This window comes from Corythoichthys intestinalis, chromosome 18 (assembly GCF_030265065.1).
Source record: "Corythoichthys intestinalis isolate RoL2023-P3 chromosome 18, ASM3026506v1, whole genome shotgun sequence".
NCBI classification, from domain to species: Eukaryota; Metazoa; Chordata; class Actinopteri; order Syngnathiformes; family Syngnathidae; genus Corythoichthys; species Corythoichthys intestinalis.
Genome location: NC_080412.1, coordinates 7,063,209 through 7,075,267, shown reverse-complemented (window position 1 = coordinate 7,075,267; position 12,059 = coordinate 7,063,209).

Here is a 12,059-nt window from a genome sequence, read left to right as displayed (position 1 = left end):
AGTTAACTTTCTTTTTTCGTTGATTGTCGCCATTTAAGAAAATTAGGAATAAAGGGTCACACGGGGTAATGTTGCTTAGAGTGCTGCTGCCTTTTAGTGGGTAAATGAGGAGCAGCATTTAGTGTGTAAGCTACTTCATTTGCTGGTAGCAGTACTGCTGACCAATTTATTAAGTCTATGTGTGGGCCAGACATTATTGATTTTATGACAGAGGCTGGGGGCCGGATGAAATTTGGCCAAGGGCCGTATTCCGGGCTGGACTTTAGACATGCCTCGTCTAATTAAACAATACAATTTATTTTTAATAAATAGCAACATTTAATTGATGACATGTGAAGTATACCAATATGAAGTGGTACTTCTTATTTTTACTTCACTACATTCTGTACTGTTTGTATCTGTACTTTTTACTCCACTACTTTTCAAATCGTTGCCTGCGTTACTTTTGTTTGTTTTCGTCTTTTCTCAATCTGAATTGATAAGCCCTGTGCAACTATACCGTAACTTAGTACTAGAGGCAGCAACACGAGTACAAGGAAGATTATGCAGGTGAACTAGATAATAAAAACCACCACACTCTTGTACAGTAAGTGGCGGTATGCACCTGATAGAGGCTTGCAATCCGCCATTAAGCTAAGAGTTTTTGATCTTGTTAAGCATCTGTTTTCAGTGCAGTCAATTTTTTTTTTCTAAATACAAGTGAGCAGTCAATGAATTTTCTGGTTCTTTGTTTGAATATTAGCTCATATCTCTATGTATGTATGTATGCATGTATGTGTATATATATTTTTTTAAAAATGTATATATACAGTATATATAATATAAATATGTATGTATACACACACCGGCCACTTTATTAGGTACACCTGTCCAACTGCTTGTGAACACTTAATTTCTAATCAGCCAATCACATGGCGGCAACTCAGTATATTTAGGCATGTAGACATGGTTTAAGACAATCTCCTGCAGTTCAAACAGAGCATCAGTATGGGGAAGAAAGGTGATTTGAGTGACTTTGAACGTGGCATGGTTGTTGGGCAATAGAAGATTGGAAAAACATTGCCTGGTCTGATGAGTCTCGATTTCTGCTGCGACATTCGGATGGTAGGGTCAGAATTTGGCGTCAACAACATGAAAGCATGGATCCATCCTGCCTTGTATCAATGGTTCAGGCTGGTGGTGTAATGGTGTGGGGAATATTTTCTTGGCACTCTTTGGGCCCCTTGGTACCAAATGAGCATTGTTGGAACGCCACAGCCTACCTGAGTATTGTTCCTGACCATGTCCATCCCTTTATGGGTTAGGGTTAGGCCTTTCAGCAGAATAATGGGCCATGTCATAAAGCTGGAATCATCTCAGACTGTTTTCTTGAACATGAGAATGAGTTCACTGTACTCAAATGGCCTCCACAGTTACCAGATCCCAATCCAATAGAGCAGGGGTGTCCAAACTTTTTGCAAAGGGGGCCAGATTTGGTGTGGTAAAAATGTCAGGGGCCGACCTTGGCTGATGTTCTTTACGTACAACAACAATGTATTTAAACAAATTTTAGCAGGCCATTCTGTTTCACATTTGCTTTTATACTATAATTTCAAGTATCTTAAGCATGTGTTTTGGTTCGTTTGAAACATGCATTTCACATGCAGTTGAATATTCACTTAACTTTTTTTTCTTAAACAAACTAGCTTTAAGTTGCTTCAATTTCTTGTAGCATTCCTTCCCAGCAATCTAGTTGTACATGTCAGTGTGACTCGTTTGGTAATGTCGCTTGACATTGAACTCTTTAAAAACAGCCACTGTCTCCTGGCAAATTAGGCAGACACAGTTGTTGCGTATTTCAGTCAAGAAATAACGTATTGGCTTGAATATAAGATGGCCCTGATTATAAGACGGCCCCCTCTTTTTCAAGACTCAAGTTTGAAAAAAGACTTTTTGAACACCAAATTAATTTTTATACAGAAAATAATTACAGTAAATCCGAAACAAAGAGAGAAAAAGCATGTTATTTTGCCTCATTCAAATCTTAATATCTGAACATTTAAATATGTCAACTAAAGTGCCATCACATTCGTAAACGAATGGCTTCTGGTTTTTGAAATGTAAATAAACCAATCTACTGTGATAAAACAACAAAAATGCAATAACTGCATTAACCATCAAAGTGAAGTCTAACTGTAGTCTTGAAACAAATCTGAATAAGGAAAAACATTGCAATAAAATAATGTAAACTGGTTAAACTTGAGAGTAGCTGAGATCTGTCATGACAGAACATCGCTTCAATGATATCTGGCGCCATCTAACGTCATGAATGGGTATAAAGTCTAGACCGCGAATATAAGACAACCTCCACTTTTTCAGTCTTATTTCAATGCAAAAAACAGAGTCTTATATTCAGGCCAATACGATAGTCCAATTTCCACCTACCCTTGAAGTGCCGGCCCTCACAGTCAACTTTCCTTTTTTTGTTTATTGTCGCCATTTTAGAAAATTTGGGGTAAAGCGTCACACGGATTGATGTCACTCAGAGTGCTGCTTCCCTCTAGTACAGTGGTCTCAAACCGGTCCTCAAAGGGCCGCAGGGGGTACTGGATTTCATTCCAACCAAACGAGACAAATACCTTTTCACCAATCTGGTTTCTTACAAGTGTAATCAGTTGATTGCAATCAGGTGCTGCTTATGTTAGTAGAAACCTCATTGGTTGAACTGTTTGTGCTGGATCTGTTGGAACAAAAACCAGGACCCACTGCGGCCCTTTGTGGAGTCGGTTTGAGACCGCTGCTCTAGTAGGTAAATGAGGAACAGCGTTTAGTGTAAGCTACTTCATATGCTGCTCAATTTATTAAGTCTATGTGCGGGCCAGATGTCATTGATTTTATGACAGAGGCTGGGGGCCGGAAGAAATTTGACCACGGGCTGCATTTGGCCCCCGGGCTGGACTTTGGACATTCTGCAATAGAGCATCTTTGGGATGTGGTGGAACGGGAGATTCGCATCATGGATGTGCACCCGACAAATCTGCACCAACTGTTTGATGCCATCATGTAAATATGGACCAAACTCTCTGAGGAATGCTTCCAGCACCTTGTTGAATCTATGCCACGAAGAATTGAGGCAGTTCTGAAGGCAAAAGGGGGTACAACCCGTTACTAGAATGGTGTGCCTAATAAAGTGGCCGGTGAGTGTATATTTTTTAATTAAATAAAAAAAAAATATATAATTTTTATATGCATATGTATTTCGGCCAAGTGTTTCCAATATTCAGATTTCGGTTTCAGCCAAGAATTTTGCTTTCGGTACATGTACGGTACGGTAAAATGTATTTATTTCCTCCTGTCTTTATGCCAATAATTTAAGGTCGCATTGTCACTATTTCAATTGATTTAATGTACATATAGTATTTTATGTCATGTAAACTGGTTGAGTTGTAGTTTTTGTATTTTGTATTGGTCAGTAAATAATAATAATAATAATTAAAATAAAATAGTGCAGAGGTAGTAGGGATCGGGAGATACATCCTCAAAATGAGTCTTAAGCGTTGCCAGATTGAGGGGGTTCCCACCCAATTGGGCTATTTTCAAAGCCTCGGGGCAGGAGGAAAAAAGGCACTGGGCAGGTTGATAATATTTTGGCTACTTTTAGCAAAAATTGGCAGTTTGTATGTTAACGTTTTGATTATTTTTAACGGCTAAACTTGTATGTACACCTTAAGGTTCAGCGATATTGCTTTGTTATAGCAGCATTTTCCTTGCTCTACTAGTAATTGTATCTGGCATTTAAACATTTCACAGTACGTGGAGCTACAAGTGTAAATTCAACAAAATACAGGACACAATGTCATCTATATGAACTGTTTATATTATAGGTAGTACCCAGGTTACGAATGGGTTCCATTCCTACGCTGGCGACATAACCGGAATTTCCGCATAATTCGGAATAAACCCATTAAACACATCAGTTAGCGTCCGCGCATCATCAAAAGTAATCACATAACCTCGCCCCAAGTATTTTACCACAATTGAAAACGCATGATAAATAGTACACAAGGTGTTATATACAGGTCTTGCCTCTGTCGATATTCACAAGCAACATAACTTCACAAAGGCTTGCAGCTGTAATCTATCCACTTTCTCTCTCATATGGCTGCGTGACTTCTTCATGGGAACAAATGTGCTATTCCTAGTGTGTGTGCGTGCGTTCTTCTTGTGAGCAAATATGTTCTTTTTGATGCGTACATGCGCTTCTACTCGCGTGTGGAAGTACTACCTGCTCTATGCTTCCTGCGCCAAAATAAAAACATGCATGACAAAACAAAAGTCAACATTATTTAAAAATAAATAAATAAATAAATAAATTAAATACAAAACAACTGGAGACAAAATGGCGGATGAGAATCCGGCGTTGTCAAGTCGAAATCACGTAAGTAGGATACGTCGTAACCAGAGGTGAGTAGTAACAAGTTACATGTACTCCGTTACATTTACTTGAGTAACTTTTTGAGAAAAATACACAACAGTATTTACATTTTTCGTCTTTATTCTACATATTAGATTTATTTTTTTTATTTTTTTTAGCCAGAGATGCACAGAGTAGCTCTACCGATTTCACCAATGAGACGTAGCAACAATAATTACACGACTCCATTCTACCAATCAGACGCGAGCTTGCCCTTCTATCTTCACACCAGCCTGTTCAATCATGTGGTGTCTTTAAAGCACAGTAAAAAATGAAGTATTCGATATAGAGCGCTGCCCTCAACATTACTCAAAAGCTTGGATTTTAACCTCTGTCCAAAGTTTTATTTGGCAACAGTTTACCCATGGAAAACCTGAGATATGATCCAATTAATTTCAAAATCGTAATTATGGAGGAACTCTTCACTATTCAAACAAGGAACTATTTCCTCCACCAGAGGGGCACTCAAGCTCTTTGGACAAATAATGGTTCATTTATGTAATTTATTTTTCTCTCGTGGGAATTCAATGATTTTTATTTATTTTTCTTTGGCTTAATGTGGTTACAGTGGGGAGAACAAGTATTTGATACACTGCCGATTTTGCTGGTTTTCCCACTTGCAAGCCATGCAGAGGTCTGTAATTTGTATCATAAGTTCTCTTCAACTGTGAGGGACGGAATCTAATACAAAAATCCAGAAAATCACATTGTATACTTTTTAAATAATAAATTTGTATTTAACTGCATGAAATAAGTATTTGATACATTACTAGTAAATATTTCGGCTCTTAGTTCTTTTTTAAGAGCCCCTCCTGTTCTCCACTCATTACGGGAAGTAACTGCACCTGTTTGAACTTGTTACCTATATAAAGGACACCTGTTCACATTCTCAAAAAAAAACAAACTCCAACCTCTCCACAATGGCCAAGACCAAAGAGCTGTGTAAGGACATCAGGGATAAAATAATAGACCTGCACAAGGCTGGGATGGGCTACAGGGAAATAAGCAAGCAGCTTGGTGAGAAGGTAACAACTGTTGGAGCGATTATTAGAAAATGGAAGAAGTTCAAGTTGACGGTCAATCTGCCTAGTTCTGGGGCTCCATGCAAGATATCACCTCGCAGGACATCACTGATCATGAGGAAGGTGAGGAATCAGCACAGAACTACACGGCAGGACCTGGTCAATGACCTGAAGAGTGCTGGAACCACAGTCTCGAAGAAAACCGTCGGAAACACACTACGCCGTCATGGATTAAAATCCTACAGCGCACGCAAGGTCCCGCTGCTGAAGCCAGTGCATGTCCAGACACGTCTCAAGTTTGCCACTGACCATCTGGATGATCCAGAGGAGCAATGGGGGAAGGTCATGTGGTCAGATGAGACCAAAATTGAACTTTTTGGTCTAAACTCGGCTCGTCGTGTTTGGAGGAAAAAGAAGGATGAGTACAACCCCAAGAACACCATCCCAACCGTGAAACATGGAGGAGGAAACATCATTTTTTGGGGCTGCTTCTCTGCCAAGGGTACAGGATGACTGCACCGTATTGAGGGGAGGATGAATGGGGCTATGTATCACCAGATCTTGGCTGACAACCTCCTTCCTTCAGTGAGAGCCCTGAAGATGGGTCGTGGCTGGGTCTTCCAGCATGACAACGACCCAAAGCACACAGCCAAGGCAACTAAAGAGTGGTTCCGTAAGAAGCATCTTAAGGTCCTGGAGTGGCCTAGCCAGTCACCAGATCTGAACCCGATAGAAAATCTATGGAGGGAGCTGAAAGTCCGTGTTGCCCAGCAGCAGCCCAGAAACCTGAAGGCTCTGGAGAAGATCTGCATGGAGGAGTGGGCCAAAATCCCTGCTGCAGTGTGTGCAAACCTGGTCAAGGACTACAGGAAACGTTTGGTATCTGTTATAGCAAACAAAGGTTTCTGTACCAAATATTAAGTTCGATTTTTGTAAAGTATCAAATACTTATTTCATGCAATTAAATGCAATTTATTTTTTAAAAACATACAACGTGATTTTCTGTCTTTTTGTATTAGATTCCGTCCCTCACAGTTGAAGAGAACTTATGATACAAATTACAGACCTCTACATGCTTTGCAAGTGGGAAAACCAGCAAAATCGGCAGAGTATCAAATACTTGTTCTCCCCACTGTATGTAATGGGTTATTGTACAATATCATTAAAACATGAGTTCATATGGATAACTTTGTGCTCAGAAAAAAAATACCATTGCTCAAAGAAAAACTCCAACACAAATATAAGCAGTTACTCACAATGTTACTCATTACTTGAAAATTCTTTGAACCAAATACTTTTTTTTTTTTACTTGTATTTGAGTACATTTTTTTGACAACTAGTTTTACTCTAGTAATATAATTTTGAAGTATAGCCACTCTTACTTGAGTAAAACTTTTGGCTACTCTACCCATCTCTGGACGTAACCCGTAGACAACCTGTAACTGAAAAAAATGACATAGCATAAAAATGCATTACACCTTTTTTTTTTTTTTTTTTTTTTTTGCATAATTTGATGTATTTTGAATTTCTTCATGACAGGTGGATTTGTTTCTGCTTTTGACATACACTTTCCTAAATGGATGTGGAGTCGTACTGAAGTGAAAAAATTCAGATACAACCTTTGGCCACTTGCATATCTAGTTTTAAATCTGATCGGAGCCACATTTCTTAAAATGTGGCTGCGGTCTGAACTCACAGGTCTCCTGAATCAGAATCCATGTAGAAATTATAGCAACAACAGAGTGAGAGAGAAGATAACGGAAGGAGGCAGAAGAAGAGACAGTTTATTGCTACATGCTAATGTGATGCAACACTTGTACAAACCGTAGCAACACCCTCTAAATGGGGGGAAACTGCAGCACATTTTCTAAACAAAGCAGGCATCTATGCGAGTATAAAGATGCCTTTGTGACAACTCGTTGACAGCAGCAGTAGTAAAATTTAAAGGTTACACCAGATGTTTTCATTTTTTTGACCTTTATTAAGACAGCTACAAATCCTCACGTGAAAAGAATGATACCGTCACTTTGGCCATGTCAAGACCCCACAGGCCACAAATGCATAAAAAAACCAAAAGTGGACAGATGGAAGAGCAGGCAAAAGTGGACAGTAGTCCCCGAAGGAAGCCAATTAGGCATTGTCATAGCAATGATGAAGTAAACAATGACACAATCCGGTAACGAGGCCATCAAATTGACGTATTCTTTCCTCAAAATCCAATAAAGGGTTGTATTCACTGCCTTGTGTTGACACTTGTGTTGAATGTCATTGGAATGAATTTGTGCAGGTAGCAATTCTGGATTGAAATGTTTGAGTTTGAGTTGTGATTGGTGTAGGCAGCGTGGGATTGATCCCTACTCAGCGGTGATGTGATTGTGAGTGTAAATGGTTGTCTGTCTGTGTGCTCTACAAGTGGGTCGCAACCAGTTTAAGGTGTAGAGCACTTTTCGCCCAAAGCCTGCTGGGATAGGCTCCAGCACCATGCGACCCTGACAAGGACAAGTGGTGTTGAAAATGGACGGATGGTCGCTGTCGATAAGGATCTTGTATGCTGGACTCTCTTCTTTTTTATTCACTCTACAGTCGCGTTTGTATCGCAGCCTTTAACTTAGGGGTGTCAAACACATTTTGGTTTGCGGGCCACTTTCATGGCAATTATAGCTCATCTAGGCTCAACTCAAAGGTGTAGGTTTGAATATGGATGGTAGGGACATTACACTATCAATTTAGATGCTGAAATTGTCCCTACCAACTTTTAAGCAACCTTATTTGGATTATAGCAGTATAATGAGTTCAGTTGTATAGGTAATTTAGAAAGTCCGACCTGCATCTGAGTTAGCATAACATTAAACTGTGTGAACTCGCAAACCAGCAAGTCCACAAGAAAGTCAAGCTTGCTTTGGATCATTGTTTGCTTAATGTGCATTACGGTAATGCAACGCGGTGGCTTCAGAGTGCAAGGCTAAGAAATACAGGGGAGGTATCCAAAAATGGGGACACTGACATGAACATGAACTGACATGAAAAAAAAAAAAAAAATAGAAAAAAGAAATGAAATCACACATCAAAATTTCTTGAGAGTACTTTAGTTCAAGTCTTGGGGTAGTCTAGTATGCCTCAAATGTAGATTGGTCTTTGGATATCTCGGGGGTTTTTTTCCCAATATTTCTTTCCTAAATCACTTTTGTTTTACAATACTTTAGTTTGAGTCTAGGGGTGCTCCAGTGTTCCCCAGAAGTGGACCCATTCTTGGATAGCTGCTCATTTTTTTTTTTTTTTAAATAAGGGGAGTTGCACTTCAAAATGTTTCTTTAGTCGTCTTTGAAAACAAAGGTTTGAATCAAACGTTGTAAAGACAAGTTTCCTGAGCGAGACATTTGATAATTTTTGCTCTGAACTTCCGGTTTAGACAGAATAACATGAAGTGCGATTGAAGTAAGCAGTGTGTTGACACAGTTAAAACTGCAAAATCAAAGCAGAGAAACCCACAGAATCTCCCAAAATGGATTCAGCACGACGTAAATGAGACTCCGAGACTTTCTGTGCTGTGCGTGAACTTCAGGAAGCTCCTATACACTACCGTGCAAAAGTTTGGGGTCGCTTAGAAATTTCCTTATTTTTGAAGGAAAAGCACTGCTTTTTCCAATGAAGATAACATTGAACTAATGAGAAATACACCCCATACATTGTTAACATGGTAAATGAATATTTTAGCTGAAAATATCTGGTTTTCAATGCAATATCTACATAGTATATAGAGGCCCATTTCCAGGAACCAGCACTCCAGTGTTCTAATAGTACCTTGTGTGCTACTTACGTTAGAATGGGTCCAATGGATGATCAGAAAACCCTTCTGCAATTATGTTAGCATAGCTGAAAACCCTTTAGCTGGTTAGAGAAGCTCTAAAACTGACCTACCTTTGAGCTAGTCGAGTATCTGGAGCATCACATTTGTGGGTGAGATTAAACTTTCAGAATGGCCAGAAAAAGAGAACTTTCACGACAGTCTATTCTTGTTCTAAGAAATGAATGATTTTCCATGCGAGAAATAACCAAGAAACTGAAGATCTCCTACAAGGGTGTGTACTACTCCCTTCAGAGAACAGCACAAACAGGCTGTAACCGGAGTGGAAAGAGAAGTGGGAGGCCCCGCTCCACAACCAAGCAAGAGGACAAGTACATTAGAGTCTCTAGTTTGAGAAATAGACGCCGCAAAGGTCCTCAACTTGCACTTTCGTTAAATAGTACACACAAAACACCAGTGTCAACATCTACAGTGATGAGGTGACTCCGAGATGCTGGCCATAACACTTTTTTCCAATCTTCCTCTGTCCAATGTCTGTGTTCTTGTGCCCATATTAATCGCTTCCTTTTGTTGGCCAGTCTTAGATATAGCTTTTTCTTTGCCACTCGCTTGAAGGCCAGACATCTAGTACTCAAAGTAGCAGAGTAACAGGAGCGTTTCTTCTTCACCAATCTATCAAGTAGCAGTTAAAAGTGGCATGGTAAAACCACTCTCAAAAGAATATTTTCCTCAAAGATTTACTCTTGTGTATGTAGTAGAGTAAATGTACAGTGGGCCAAATAAGTGCTTAGTCAACCACTAATTGTGCAAGTTCTCCCACTTGAAAATATTAGGGAGGCCTGTAATTGTCAACATGGGTAAACCTCAACCATGAGAGACAGAATGTGGAAACCCCCCCCAGAAAATCACATTGTTTGATTTTTAAAGAATTTATTTGCAAATCATGGTGGAAAATAAGTATTTGGTCAATACTAAAAGTTCATCTCAATACTTTGTTATGTACCCTTTGTTGGCAATAACGGAGGCCAAATGTTTTCTGTAACTCTTCACAAGCTTTTCACACACTGTTGCTGGTATTTTGGCCCATTCCTCCATACAGATCTCCTCTAGAGCAGTGATGTTTTGGGGCTGTTGTTGGGCAACATGGACTTTCAACTCCCTCCACAGATTTTCAATGGGGTTAAGATCTGGAGACTGGCTAGGCCACTCCAGGACCTTGAAATGCTTCTTTGCTTTGTTGCCCTGGCTGTGTGTTTGAGATCATTGTCATGCTGAAAGACCCAGCCACGTCTCATTTTCAATGCCCTTGCTGATGGAAGGAGATTTTCACTCAAAATCACTCGATACATGGCCCCATTCAGTTTGAGTTTATTCACACATGGTATCATGGTACACACAGGAACATATATACAAGCAGTTCATCTGATAAGATGCATGAAAGGGACACTCCGAATAAGCTATTTAAAGCTTTTAGTAGGGGCCCAGTCAAACAGCACACACATAGGCAACACGCATACACATACATGCAGTTAACAATGGAAAATTTAGTTCAGCATTCAACACAATCATCCCCCAACAGCTAATCATTAAACTGGACCAGCTGGGTATCAACACTTCACTTTGCAACTGGCTGCTGGACTTCCTGACTGGGAGACCTCAGGCAGTCCGGGTCGGCAGGAACACATCCAGCACCACCATATTGAACACTGGGGCCCCCCAAGGATGTGTGCTAAGCCCCATCCTCTTCACCTTGCTGACACACGACTGCACAGCACTGCACAGCTCCAACCTTCTCGTCAAGTTCGCCGATGACACGACTGTGGCGGGCCTCATCAGCAACAACGACGAGACCAACTATCGGAGCGAGGTGAGCCGCCTGGCCCTGTGGTGTGACCGCAATAATCTCTCTCTAAACGTAGAGAAGACAAAAGAGATTGTTGTGGACTTCAGAAGAACACGCCCTCAGCATGCACCCCTGACCATCAACGGTGCGGTGGTCGAGAGGGTGAGCAGCACCAAGTTTCTGGGGGTGCATGTATCTGAAGACCTCTCCTGGACCACCAACACCGCATCACTGGCCAAGAAAGCCAACCAGCGCCTCTACTTCCTCCGCAAATTGAGGAGAGCCAGGGCCCCGGCCCACATCATGCGGACCTTCTACAGAGGTACTATTGAGAGCATCCTGACCAGCGGCATCACTGTGTGGTACGGAGCCTGCTCCAGCTCCTGTAAGAAGGTCCTCCAGCGCATGGTGAGAGCTGCTGAAAAGATCATGGGTACCTCTCTCCCCTCTCTCGGAGAACTGTATACCTCTCGCCTCACCCGCAAAGCCCTTTGCATTGCGAGAGACTCCACCCATCCATCACACAGCCTCTTCAGCCTGCTGCCATCAGGCAGGAGACTGCGGAGTCTGCGAGCCAGAACTAGCCGACTGAGGGACAGTTTCATCCACCAGGCTGTCAGGATTCTCAACTCTCTCCCTGCTCTGCCCTCGCTCCTCACATCCGCTCCATCTGGACTCTGACTTCCCAGTCTCACTTCACAAGCAGCAGTCATTTTGCACGCAATCACTTTACAACAGGCACCTTAAAACCGTTACTTTATACTCACTTTATAATAATCATTTATAAATAGTAATCTAGTCACTTTATATAACCCTTTTTGCACAATCATGCATGTTGGTTTGTATGTATGTATACGTGTGCGCGCGTGTGTGTATAGGACAATACATTTGCACTATTGCAGTATGCTACTTTTCCAGTACCTGTTTCTATTTTGG